Source organism: Cnephaeus nilssonii, assembly GCF_951640355.1.
Source record: "Cnephaeus nilssonii genome assembly, chromosome: 3".
Lineage (NCBI taxonomy): Eukaryota > Metazoa > Chordata > Mammalia > Chiroptera > Vespertilionidae > Cnephaeus > Cnephaeus nilssonii.
This window is the reverse complement of record NC_137074.1, coordinates 5,941,747-5,953,849: the sequence shown is the minus strand read 5'-3', so window position 1 is coordinate 5,953,849 and position 12,103 is coordinate 5,941,747. Positions and strand designations below refer to the sequence as shown.

The 12,103-nt window shown below is 41.6% G+C and overlaps 1 protein-coding gene and 1 pseudogene across 2 annotated transcripts in view; one reads left to right on the top strand and one right to left on the bottom strand.

Moving 5' to 3' along the window:
• DSCAM (DS cell adhesion molecule) overlaps positions 1-12,103 on the top strand; it is a gene marked incomplete at both ends in the record, with an annotated part of 461,963 nt that overhangs the window by 107,149 nt on the left and 342,711 nt on the right.
• LOC307093985 (large ribosomal subunit protein uL15-like) lies at positions 10,441-10,882 on the bottom strand (annotated as a pseudogene). The gene has a single exon. The product of its transcript is annotated as a large ribosomal subunit protein uL15-like (transcript).

Here is a 12,103-nt window from a genome sequence, read left to right as displayed (position 1 = left end):
GACAGATGATAGGAAGCCAGCTGATGATACCGTGAGCACTAACACGTCTGATAAATACTGCTATTTTCTTGTTCAGTAGATTATTGGGCATCTGAATCCTGCGTTTCCCCCCTTTAAAGGAAAGAGGGACAGAGTGTTCCTAGTGCTCAGGACTCCATGGTTTAAAAACAAATAAATTGATTTTTTTTGTGTGTGGAGTTTGTTATGGAGCAACATCAGAAGTAATTCTGTTGAAGAAGCGTTGCTCAAGTGTGAGATGTGGTCCAGGAGTCATGGAGCACGTTGACCCAAATCCTGCAGTTTCAATACGAGAACATTAGAGTGCTACTGAGCTCAGAGTCTGTTGGATTTTTATGACATAAGCAACTCTTTACTTACTTTATTAAATGTTTACTCTTCTTAAACAGAAATTGGATCATATAAAATGGATCATGAACTAGGTAGAACGAAAGGGTCTTATTTTTTGTCTTAATCAACAGATAGATCAGCATATGTTTGCAGGAAAAGCTAGCAGTGTATGTCAAGTTATCTCTCACAACTTGGCAACAGCCTCATAGGCAGTTACTCTCATGGGCCCCACTGTACAGAGGAGAAATCTGAGGCACAGAGAGTTTCAGCAACTTGTCCAAGGTCCTCTCTTGCAATTCTCACTCTCTAGTAGAGATATTTTTCTTTTTAAAAAACTTTTTTTTTTTCCAGTTTCCCACAGTGTGTAAATGCCTTAGAGTCAACAAAAATTGTCAACTGAATGACACGCAAATTACAACAGCCCTAACTTGAGAGTAGGGATATATTTAAGCAAGAAAATAATTTTTTGATTATGGTATGATCCAAGCTAGTATAACCTTCTAGACATTTGACATATTTAGGGCACTTAATTGTGGTTTAAGGACAATATACTTCATGTTTTTTTTTGAAACAGTATTGCAGAACTAGAGGAAAATCAAAATAGTTGAGACCATTTAGGATTAAAATAATTTAATTTTAATTTAAAGTCATCTCTTCCCATTGACCTCAAGTATAACATGATGCTTGTCACATAGTAGGAACTTATATTTACTGAATAAATGTTGAATGAGGAACTTTCCTATCAAAATGGTGGTGCTGTTTTCTTTCAAATTACTCTTAGTGTGTTAAGAGGAGCTTTCACTTTCCTGTATTTTTCCTACTACTGCACAATGCACTCTCTCCCCTCTCCTCCAGTGCAGAGCACCTGGGCAGGCCAATCGGAGGCAGCTGGGATTTTAGGGCGGACTTCACAACAGGGCGCTGTTCGAGGGAAAGAGATGTTCCAAAGTCCCAAGATTTATTAGTCCTGAAGTCAATGCTGCCTCCTTTGCTTTTCATGAAATAATTTTATTTTTAAAACCTCCTTACAATTCCATGCTGCAGCCTTTATTAAAACATGGCACTGAATATGGGCAGGTGTGCAAGTTGATGGAAATCCTTATATGCTAAGACCTTTAGGGGCATCTTACAGCATTTCCTGATGTACTGGATCCACAGCCACATGCTTGTGCCTGGGATGTACTTTTCTCTTTTATCTAAGGGGACACACACACACACTCAGTAAATACAGTCAACTATACTTATGGTGTTGTGTGTGGTGTGTCTGTTTCCAATAGGGATCAGTGTGCTCCACCAACTGATGAAGCTGCACCTAACAATTGTAGAATTTCTGGGTTAGAGCACCGAGCATCCTTCTGACCTTCATGGTGGAGCCCTGGAAAGGTCACCTGGGGGGCAGCAGGAATGGCAGGTGCCTAGCCTGTGGGCTCACCCATGTGACCCTGGGTGAGGATGGGGATGTTGCCTAGAGTGTCCAGGGGTCTCTATCCTGGGATCAGATTGCCTGGGAGGATGAGTTCATGGATGAAGAAAGAGTCCCCTGGGCAGTGAGTGGCAAAGTGAGGGCTCAGCCTGTAGTGGTTGTTTTTCACTGGGAATTTAAAGTCCCTTCATGACTGTCATTAACACTTGCTGTGCATCAGGCATTGTTTTAGACGTTGCCATTTGTCAGTATCTGACCCATTTAAAAGGGCACTGGCTTACTATATTGAAGAAATTGTGGAGATGGGCGGGGTGGTTTTAACTACTGATTTAAAAGCAGTTTATTGAAAATTTCACTTCTCAAAATGAATCATTTTGAAGTAGACTTACAATTCTGAGTTTTGAAGTTTTAGTTCCGTGTCAAATACTTATAATGCATTTTGATGCAAGCAACATGCTGTATATCTGGGAATTAAAAAAATACATACCCATATATATTCCTTTAGAGGTGGAACTGTCCTTAGATTAATGTTTCTTGATGTTTTTGGGATCAGGGACAGGCTGAAGAGGTAAGGAAAACTGTGGAACAGTGGATCCCCAGAAAAACCCAGAAGCACCCAAACCCGCATGAATTTCAGGCACTTTTTGCTTCCTTTCAACCTTGTCACCCATCATGTAGCCAGAGGTCGCCAACCGGTAGTCCTCAGACCACTGGTGGTCTGTGAGGTCCGAAAGGTTGGCGACCGCTGAGTAGACCAACTGCGGTTCATACCATGTGAAACACTCTGATAAAGATGCTGGGAGTGTCTTTTTCAGACTAAGTTTCATGTTGAAGGCCTCACCCTTTTCCTGACCTCCTGTTCGTCCTTGCTTCCTTTGCTCATTTGTTATGGGTACATTTGCCCCCTTGCTGTGCCCATTGAACTGTGCCAGTCACTTTCACTACCATTGTTCTGGTACCAGGGAAAGTAAGGTGATTTATAAAAAGCCCTCATCAGGCCACGTTCAAACTACAGATGGTATTAGGAAAGAAAGGCCATGTGGCGTTTCCTCCGGCCCTAATTAGATGGTGAAATTTTCAGTTCTTGGCATTGTTTTCTGTTTGAATTGAACCCTGTCATCGGGAAAGCCAAATGAACTTGATATTGAGGAGGGCCATTTCCCAGAAGGAAAGGCAGCCGGGCTCCAGCCCTCCAAGGAAAGTCAGCGCAGGGGCCATCTGGACACATGTGACGTGTTTCCACAGCTCCAGTTCCCCAGCTGAGCCATTTGCTTTCAAAAAATTATTCTAGGATTCAGGATTTTAGAACATTATCTATATTACACATTCCCACCACGAATAATGGAATCTTGAAGAAAAGGATATCTCAGCCCGGCGGGGAATTTTTGAATGACCCACAAACAATTACTCAGCGCCTAGGAACTTGGCCTTGCCATTATTTGCTGTCAGTCCATGTCCCGATCTGTCCCAGTTACTCCCTCTTCTGCTGAATCCTCTCTGTCTTCCCGCTGTGGGAGGAAAACTATCCCCATCTATGTCTCAATTGGCTTCTTTTCTGCCGAATTCCCTCAGTGGAGAGAACGGAAACTCCCAGTGCTGGCCAAGACTTCCTGGCTCTGCCTGAGAGGTGTTCATGCCACTCCGAAGTCCATGTCAGATGTGAGGTCGGAACCTCGGGCTTCTCCGAGGCCTGATGGGTGACTTCCGCTGGAATCCTCGCGTGATTTGTTTGCCATCTTGAACGTGTGGATCCAGGTGGATTTTTCTCAGTCTCTTCTTGTTCTTTGTTTACTGGGTTTGATCTGTTGACGTGAAAGATGACTACGTATATGTCCCTCTTGTCTTTTATCAAAATTACCAGAATGTTTATTTTAAATTTTCATATTGAGATTTTTAAAAAGAAATCTTTGGTAGGTGGTAAGTGCATGCATCATTGTCTACTAAAGAAAAAGAATGAAGCAAGAAAACTGCTTTTATGTATTTAAAATATTCATTGATTACACATTCATCACAGATAATCTCAAATTTTAAACCTATTTGCAGTACATAGGAAAAAAATATCCAAATACCCATTGTTGCTTCTATTGTAAATTCAGGATCTATGGCTAAGCTACTTTTTTTTAATAGTGACTTGATTTGTTGATCATTTCTCTGTGCCTGTGAAGTGGTTATTCAGAAGGAGAGTAGAAGGCCTACGGACATATGACAGGATATTTCTGGGGCCTAGGGACATGTGACTGAGGACATTTCTGTTTTGGAGAGTCTGGTAAATGGAGGTGGCATGAGTGCCAAACACGTAAAACCCCCGTGCAACAGCAGGGCTATTCACAATGGTGAGAGTCAGAACCTAACATGAAGGTTATGGAAAATTCTTTGTGTACATCACGTTATTACCTAGGATGTAAAATCCAGGCTTATAGAGGATTCTGTTTATTAGTAACTGTCATATGTAACCAGAACTTAAAGACTGGAGAGTAGCATTCCAAATGAGCATTTTGGAATGCACCGTTTCCTAGGATTTAAATTTGATTTACTTACCTTTGGATCGCAAATCCTTTCCTAAAAGAATTGGGTAAGACAGAAACTATCAATTAGGGACAGTTATGTGAATTCAGTTACAGAATTCGATAAGAAGGACTGGGCACTAGATGGAAATGAAAGACAACCAGAAGAAAAGCAAATAGGCCACACATACACGTCAATTCTGTGCACCAGTATTCCCCCTGACGGCTGCATGATTAATTCAAAGATGTATTGATTTTTTTCTTCTCTGCTCTAGCCTGCTGATCTGCTTTTGTTGACGTGTTTGTGTGGATCAAACCGATCTGACAGTCAAAAGTGTGCTACCGTATCGGTCCCCGTGGTCTGGAACAAACATTTTATACCGAGTCCTTATCAGCAGTAACTGAACACGAGAGAGATCCATTAACACACTCCCCATGCCATGCCATGAATTTAAGGACTCCAGCCTACATCAAAAGCAACTGGAATTATGTGTTTTAATAAATGTGCACTTTGTATGTTTATGTATGTGTAAATGTTGGAGTTAGACTTGTGGCTTTTTTACTCTTAATGACAAATATTAACCAAAATTTAGTTCTTAAAAAGATACCTTTAGGCTCTCTGGGATTTGCTTCAAATGAATCCAGTGCACGGGGGCAGCGTGCAGCAAGACCTGATCCATGTTGAAATGGGTGATGGACACATGGAGGTTCATTTTCCTCGTTTTCATCTTCTGTGTACATTTAAAATACTGTGTAATGAAAAACGGAGGAAACACGCCTATATAAGAGACCACGGTATTTTTTATGTGAATCTTCAGAGTACACAGTTAAACATGAACGACTGGCACGTCTTCAAACCAGAACCAGGCAGATTATGAATGTCATGTTTTAAAAATTAATGATACATTCTGTGGCGTGTTGTTTTCCTGCTGGTTATGAGCTCTGAAATTCTGGGGCAAGACTAGAACCATAAAGAAGATTGTTCTTCTTTACAATTAGTGATGCTCCTCTAAGTTGGTGGGATGGTTTCCGCCAGCATTTCCCAAACTGTGTCCATGGAGAGAGGTTAAGTGGAGAGGGAAAAGGTCATGTGGATTATGGGTTCCAAAAAAAAAAAAAAAATTAGGGCCTGGCCAATGTGGCTCAGTAGTTGAGCACTGACACATGAACCAAGAGGTCACCGATTGGATTCCCTGTCAGGGCACATGCCTGGGTTTCAGGCTTATATCCCCAGTAGGAGGCATGCAGGAGGCAGCCGATTGATGATGTTTCTATCTCTCCATCCCCTCTCCATCCCCCTCCTTCCTCTCTCTCCTAAAATTAATAAAAACATATTTTTAAAAATTTAGGAAAGGACATATTAAAAAATAACAACACAGTTCTTTACCAAAGGACCATGCCCCAGGAATCCTGTGGTCATGGCAATTTTTATTTTCATTTATTTTTCTCTCTCAAGACCATCCATGATGCTCCTTTTAAGACAATTTGGGAAATACTACATTAGAATTTAAGGCAACAAGAGCTGATTTATATAAAAGTGGTGTCTTTTTTAAGTCTTAGGTTCGTTGACTAACGATTAAGAATGAGCTAGATGTTTTCACAGACAGACACTGTTTATGGGTAGAGAAATCTGAAATTTCTATTTTTCCAGAATCTAGTTCATAGATGTTATGGGTTTTGTTGGATTCAGATTTCATTTCCTACCTTTATTGGCATTATTTTTATCCTCACCACTATAAAGCAAGACACCATCATGGCCAGCTCCAGAGTGACCACGTGTGGAGTGGGAGGAAAGGATGGAGCAGCAAGAGGGAACCGGCTCTGTGTGGGTCCTCAGGTGGGACCAAGACCTCCAAGAGGCATGAGCTTGGAGAAGGAAGCTGAGAGGTGGTAGGGCCTTCTCAGTTGAGGAGTTTGGGTCTTTGTAGGGATAATAGAAAACTGCTGAATACTGGGCAGCAGGGGACCATGTGACCATGGTTGCTATATGGAGAGCAGTGGGGAGTGCGAGTAAATGCATCGGCGAATGAGTACTCAGGAGACATGGTGGAGACTGGATGGGAGTTGTAGACATGGGAACAGATTTGGGAAATGCTTGGGGAAGGTTTGGTATGTTGGCTGATAGATTGAGTGTGATGGTGAGAGAAAGATGGTTAAGAAGGATGACTCAGATTTTTGGCTTAGAGAATTTAGTAGATGGTGGTCCTATTAGTAGGTAGAAACACATTATTTTTTAACTAGAGGCCCAATGCATGAAATTCGTGCAAGTGTACTTCCTCCTTCCCCCAGCTGCTGGCACCGGCTCCCCTCTGGCACCTGAGACCTGGACTTCCCTTTGGCCGCCAGCAGGCATCCAGGACCGGGGCTTCCCTTGCAGCCCTGGCTTATCCGGAAGGTTGTCCGGAAGGATGTCTGGTCTAATTAGCATATTAAACTTTTATTATTATAGATGTTATCAAATAAAGTGCATAGCTTGTAATAATAGGCAGAGCCCTATTAGAAAATCTCTTCTTGGTGTTGGTGGGGGAGGAATGTCCTGTCTCAAGCTCTAAAAATATCTTCCTAAGGCTGGTTTTGCATCTTTCACAAGAGACTGCCTCCTAGCTTTGCTCACCTGTTTTTCTCCCTTCTGTTTCACCACAGGCTTTATCTGACGTGCTCTTACTCTGCCTCACCCCTGACTTTAGCTGCATTCTCAGTGACTAATTTCAGGTTATACCAAATTAAGGAAAACGAATGGTTTAGGGCAGTAGTCGGCAAACTGCGGCTCGCGAGCCACATGCGGCTCTTTGGCCCCTTGAGTATGGCTCTTCCACAAAATACCAGAGCCTAGGTGAGTCTATTTTGAAGAAGTGGTGTTAGAAGAAGTTTAAGTTTAAAAAATTTGGCTCTCAAAAGAAATTTCAATCGTTGTACTGTTGATATTTGGCTCTGTTGACTAATGAGTTTGCCGACCACTGGCTTAGGCATTTGAGACAAAAAGTGATGGTGGGCCCTTCTCAACTGCCCCACCCTGAAAACTTGGGGCACCCATTGACACCTCAGTTATTCACTCTTTAATTTTGCTTCACTTATTGAAGCTACATGTAAAGAGCACATTCCACTCTTTTCCGTGAATGTGGCTTCTTGGAGAAATGCCAACTTAGGTTCTCCTTGCTCTTCTGTATTTAATGTTGATCGAGCATCCAAGCCGTCTTTAATTCATCTTTGTAAGTTTAAACTATGTTCTACTTTGCCCATAGGCACCCCTTCCTCATTCTTGTTTAGTGCGTGGAGACTTTATTTTTTTCCAGGCTGCTCTCAGCCAATTCTTCTCCATAAGAAATTCTTCCAACCACTTCCTACAAGTTTGACAATTTTCAACCTTGGGTCATTTTCTCTGCTCGCTTTGATCTTTCTCCAAATACTTCTCCATCAAGGACAGTGCTTCACTTTTCTTCTGAAATAACTGGTGAGGAAAATGAACTTTTATATCTCTTCAAGAAAGTAAATGTGGTCAGACTACCATCGATTTTCCTGGAGAAACTTTATGTGGTCATGTTTCTAATTAGAACATGGATATAAATTGCATCCTTTTCAACTTGTTCCACGCTTTTGTATTGCAGCAATGTTCTTCATTTCTTCTTAGTCTTTAACTTTTATATTGGGATTTCCCCGCCCCCTCGCCTAACGAAATAGCATTGTTATTTGATGAAGACCAACTATTTTCTTTTGTACAAGTTACTTGAAAACATATATATTTGACTTGTCTTCTATTTGTTATAATTGCTTTTGTTTTAAGACAATGGTGAATCACCTATGCAAAAGCAATTAGAAACTCATTTTTTTAAAATAAATTATTGAGGAGAAATTTGAATCCCTGTGTTCACAGTAGCATTATTCACAATAGCCAAAAGGTAGAAACATCCCAAATGTTCATAAACAGGAGACTGAATAAACAATGTGGTATATACATGCAAGAGAATATTATTTCTTAAAAAGAAAGAAAATTGTAACACATGCTACAACATGGATGAACCTTAAGGACATTATGCCGAGTGAAATAAGCCAATCACAAAAAGACAAGTGATTCCACTTATGTGAGGTACCTAGAGCAGTCAGGTTCCTAGACATGGAGAGTGAATGGTGGGGGTCAGGGGCTGGGGTGGGAGGGGAAGTAGGGAGTTGTTGTTTAATGGATATAGAATTTCAGGTTTATAAACAAAAAGTTTGGGCATTGGTTTCACAAAAATCTGAATATACCCAACACTTCTGAATTTTATTCTTAAAAATGGTTATGACAAGTTTTATATTATATGTTTTTTACCAGAGTTTTAAAAATTATTGCATTTTCCCCCCTTTAAATGGGAAAATTGATTTTGTTCACAGATAAAGACCTTAGATGAATTAACTTTAAATATTTTCATATGTGTAACATTGTATTTTAGAGACAGCTTCAAAAATCATCATAAGAATTATTTTGTCCTAGTAATTTTTTTAAAGAATAAATGGTTGATGGTTTTGAATTTGGATAGTTTTTTTTAAAATATAGCCATATGTTTTTAAAAAGTCATCTCTTACAAAATGAAAAACAAATAAATTGTAGACTTTAAAATTGTAATAACATTTGGAGAAAAAAGTACGGTGATTTTTATCAGTCTTTATTTTCTTTAACACTGTGGTTGCCTGAATGATATATAACTGGGATATAAGCTACAAGAAAGCAGGATCTGTTTGATCAGTTTGTTCATGTTTAAAGAGTAGCTGGCACCTCGGGTAAACTCAATGGGTATTTGTTTAATGCGTGCACATGGAAGGTGTCTGTGTACTAATTGCCAGGTGGGCATGCGGTATGTAGAAGAGTGCTTCCAGATACACGGAGCTTCCTTGTGTCTGTTTATCACATATCACACATCAGTGAGCTTTTAGTTACTGGGTATTCTGTATCTTAGAGTAAATAATTTAAGCAGATCATGTAGATGAAGACAGTGAAACACTGAAGGGTGGAGAAATTTTTTTCATCATTTCAAAGTAAATGAATAACAGAGTTGTCCTCTATTCAGGTCACTAAATTCTGCAATAAATATTTAGTGAGCACCTACTGTGTGCAAGCCCAGTACTTGGTTTTGTGATTATGGAAATAAATAAGGGAGAAACATAGAATTTACAATCCAGTGTGTATTGGAAGGGAGGAGAAGACATTACTACTTTCTGACCTTAAGAGTGTCCACACTCTACCACACGCCTCTTCTTAGCCCCAGTGTTTGAACTTGACCTTTCTTCTTTCCCAGTGACAATCTTCTGGTGGGGTTATCCTAAAGGAAGAAGGTAGAGTCCTTCGGCAGCTCCTGGTGGTCTGGAGTGACCTATGTCTTATAGAGAAGTTGTTACAAGGCTGTTGGTTCTGACAATGATGTGATCGGCAGCCTAACTGTACCACAGACTATTAATTCAGAAGATAAAATGTGACCTTCTATTGTCCTAGAACAGTGTTCCTTAAATTTCTCTGTGCACATGGATCACCCAGTGGTCTTGTTCCAACAGATTCTGATTCAGTAGTTCAGGATGCGGCCTGGGACTTTGCATGTCTCACCAGCTCCCAGGGATTGCAGAATCTGCTAGTCCAAGGGCCACATTGTGAGTGGCAAGCCTGAGGCCCGTGGTCCTATCGTCCATGATAGCCACCTGGGTGGTTTTTCACAAACACGGATGCCCTGTTCTCAGAGCTTCGCTCTCATTGGTCTGGGCTTGGCCCAGCATCCCTATTTTACAAAGTTGTCCACGTGAGTCTACTGTGCTACTGGTGCTGAAGACCACTGCCCGGGACAAGCACGACAGGCACGTGTCTGTCTCCCTGGGTGACTGAATCCACTGATGTGATTTGGTGCGTACCAGCGTCTTTCAGGGATGTAAGGAGGATTGGGGAAATCATCATGACAGCACCTAGCACAGGATCTAGAGTTCAGAGATGTTTGCTGGGAGTGAATGAAATGACTGATCACTTTAAGACGCTGTATATTATGGTGAGTGACTTCATCCAGGGCACTCCCCAAGGCCTAATCCCTGTGGGCTACCCGGGCTGGTTATGTGATTTTATGCTCTAACCCTCTGTGCACAATAAGTACTTTTTTTTGCTTGTTTTTCAAAAGTACTTGGGTATTTTAATGAGCTTCCCTCCGTGTAGCCTCAAGCTGCCAGGACACAGGCCCCACCAACACCCTTCCTCTTCTCCTCGGCTCTTCTGCTGAGGAACTTGGCCTTCACAATGACAGGCTGCTTCCCCTTCCCCAGAACTTTGTAGTAGCCCGATCGCATTACCTCAGTGATAGGAGCAGCGCCAGTCCTGCTTTTGGCAGCATTTACCCGTGTCTGCCCACTGACCAGGGTCCACAGTTTATCGATGTTGACCGTTGGGCAGAAGCTCTGGTTCCTCTTTAAGTGGTGATGCCTCACACCCACTTTCCCAAAGTAGCCTGGGTGATATTTGTTGAAGTTGATCCTGCGATGATGCAAGCCACCAGCATTACCGCGCCCGCCCCACCCCGTGCTTCCTGTGCTCGCCGATGCGGCCGTGGCCGTGGCTCACGTGGCCCCGAAGTTTTCGGGTCTTCTTCAGTCTGGATGGCATGTCTGGTCCGTCCGAGCTGCAAGAGCCACAATAAGTACTTCGAAAAAATAAAAATAACTCAATAGAAAGATTGTAAATAATGGAAATCTTAGTTTTGTAGTTTTATTTCCGCAAATGTTTATTTGCTATATGGTTTGCATTTATTTACCGAGCAAGAAACTACTGCTCAAAGCAATCGGCCCAGTTTGGGGGAGTGGAGTTAAACATCTCCCATTTTCACATTGTCTTTTGTCCCTGTTCACGCTCTAAGCAGAGCTCCTGCCTGCCACAGAGACAGAAAGTTTCTGGTCCTCCCCGCCTCCGCCCCTCCCACGTTTCTGTATAGTGTGAGGATAATCCACTTTGATAGGCAAATCTGTGGTCATTAACTATTTCACAATCTGAACTCCACTAAAGGAAGCAAATCAACACCATTTTCATCTCTCCAATGAAAAGTCCGTCTTCTAGTCCTAAAGAGACACAAGAAACTAATACAATTGCTTATTTGAACTATGAAACCTTCCAAATAGGGATTTTGTCTGTTTTCATCCCAATCTGGTTCCGAGGATGGCACAGAGGAGGGGTTCAGTGAGGGTGATGTTGTTGAAAAGGTTGTTGGATGAATACATGCATTTCCCATAAACAGAAAAAGACAGAGAGTAATAATAGCACGGACACTTCAACTCCACACAGAGACGGGTTCATGCTTTGCCATAAATAATTTTAGATAGAACAAAACCCCACTCCTATTTCTATGCATATTTTGATACCCTTACAACGTATATATGAATCAGCCAACTATAACAGCTGTTAGTTGGTAGATTTAAAAATGTAATAAACGATATAAAAAATGTTAAGATTCACCTTTAGTTTTTAAGAATCATTTCTCCAAACCTTCCCTGTTTTTCTACAGAAACTGCACCAAAATATTCGACTTCCCAAACCTCAAGGTCAAGGGTCGGTGAGCCTGGGGGTACAAATGTAATCAGGGTCCAGCAGTGGCTGTCCTTGGGCTCAGGCTAAACCGGGTGATGAAATTAGCCTGGAGGGGAGAGAGGATGATGTCAGATGGTAATGTGATAACACTGCCCTGGGTCCTCCTTGCCATGGAGCAGGCTGCATTTTCCATCAGTTACAGAGATGCATGCTTCTTTTTTTATTAAGTTTCTGTCATTGCTGGTTTGGTTTGATCTCAGGCTGATTTCTGGTTGCTTTGATTGCCAAGGACATTTGATGGCAAAG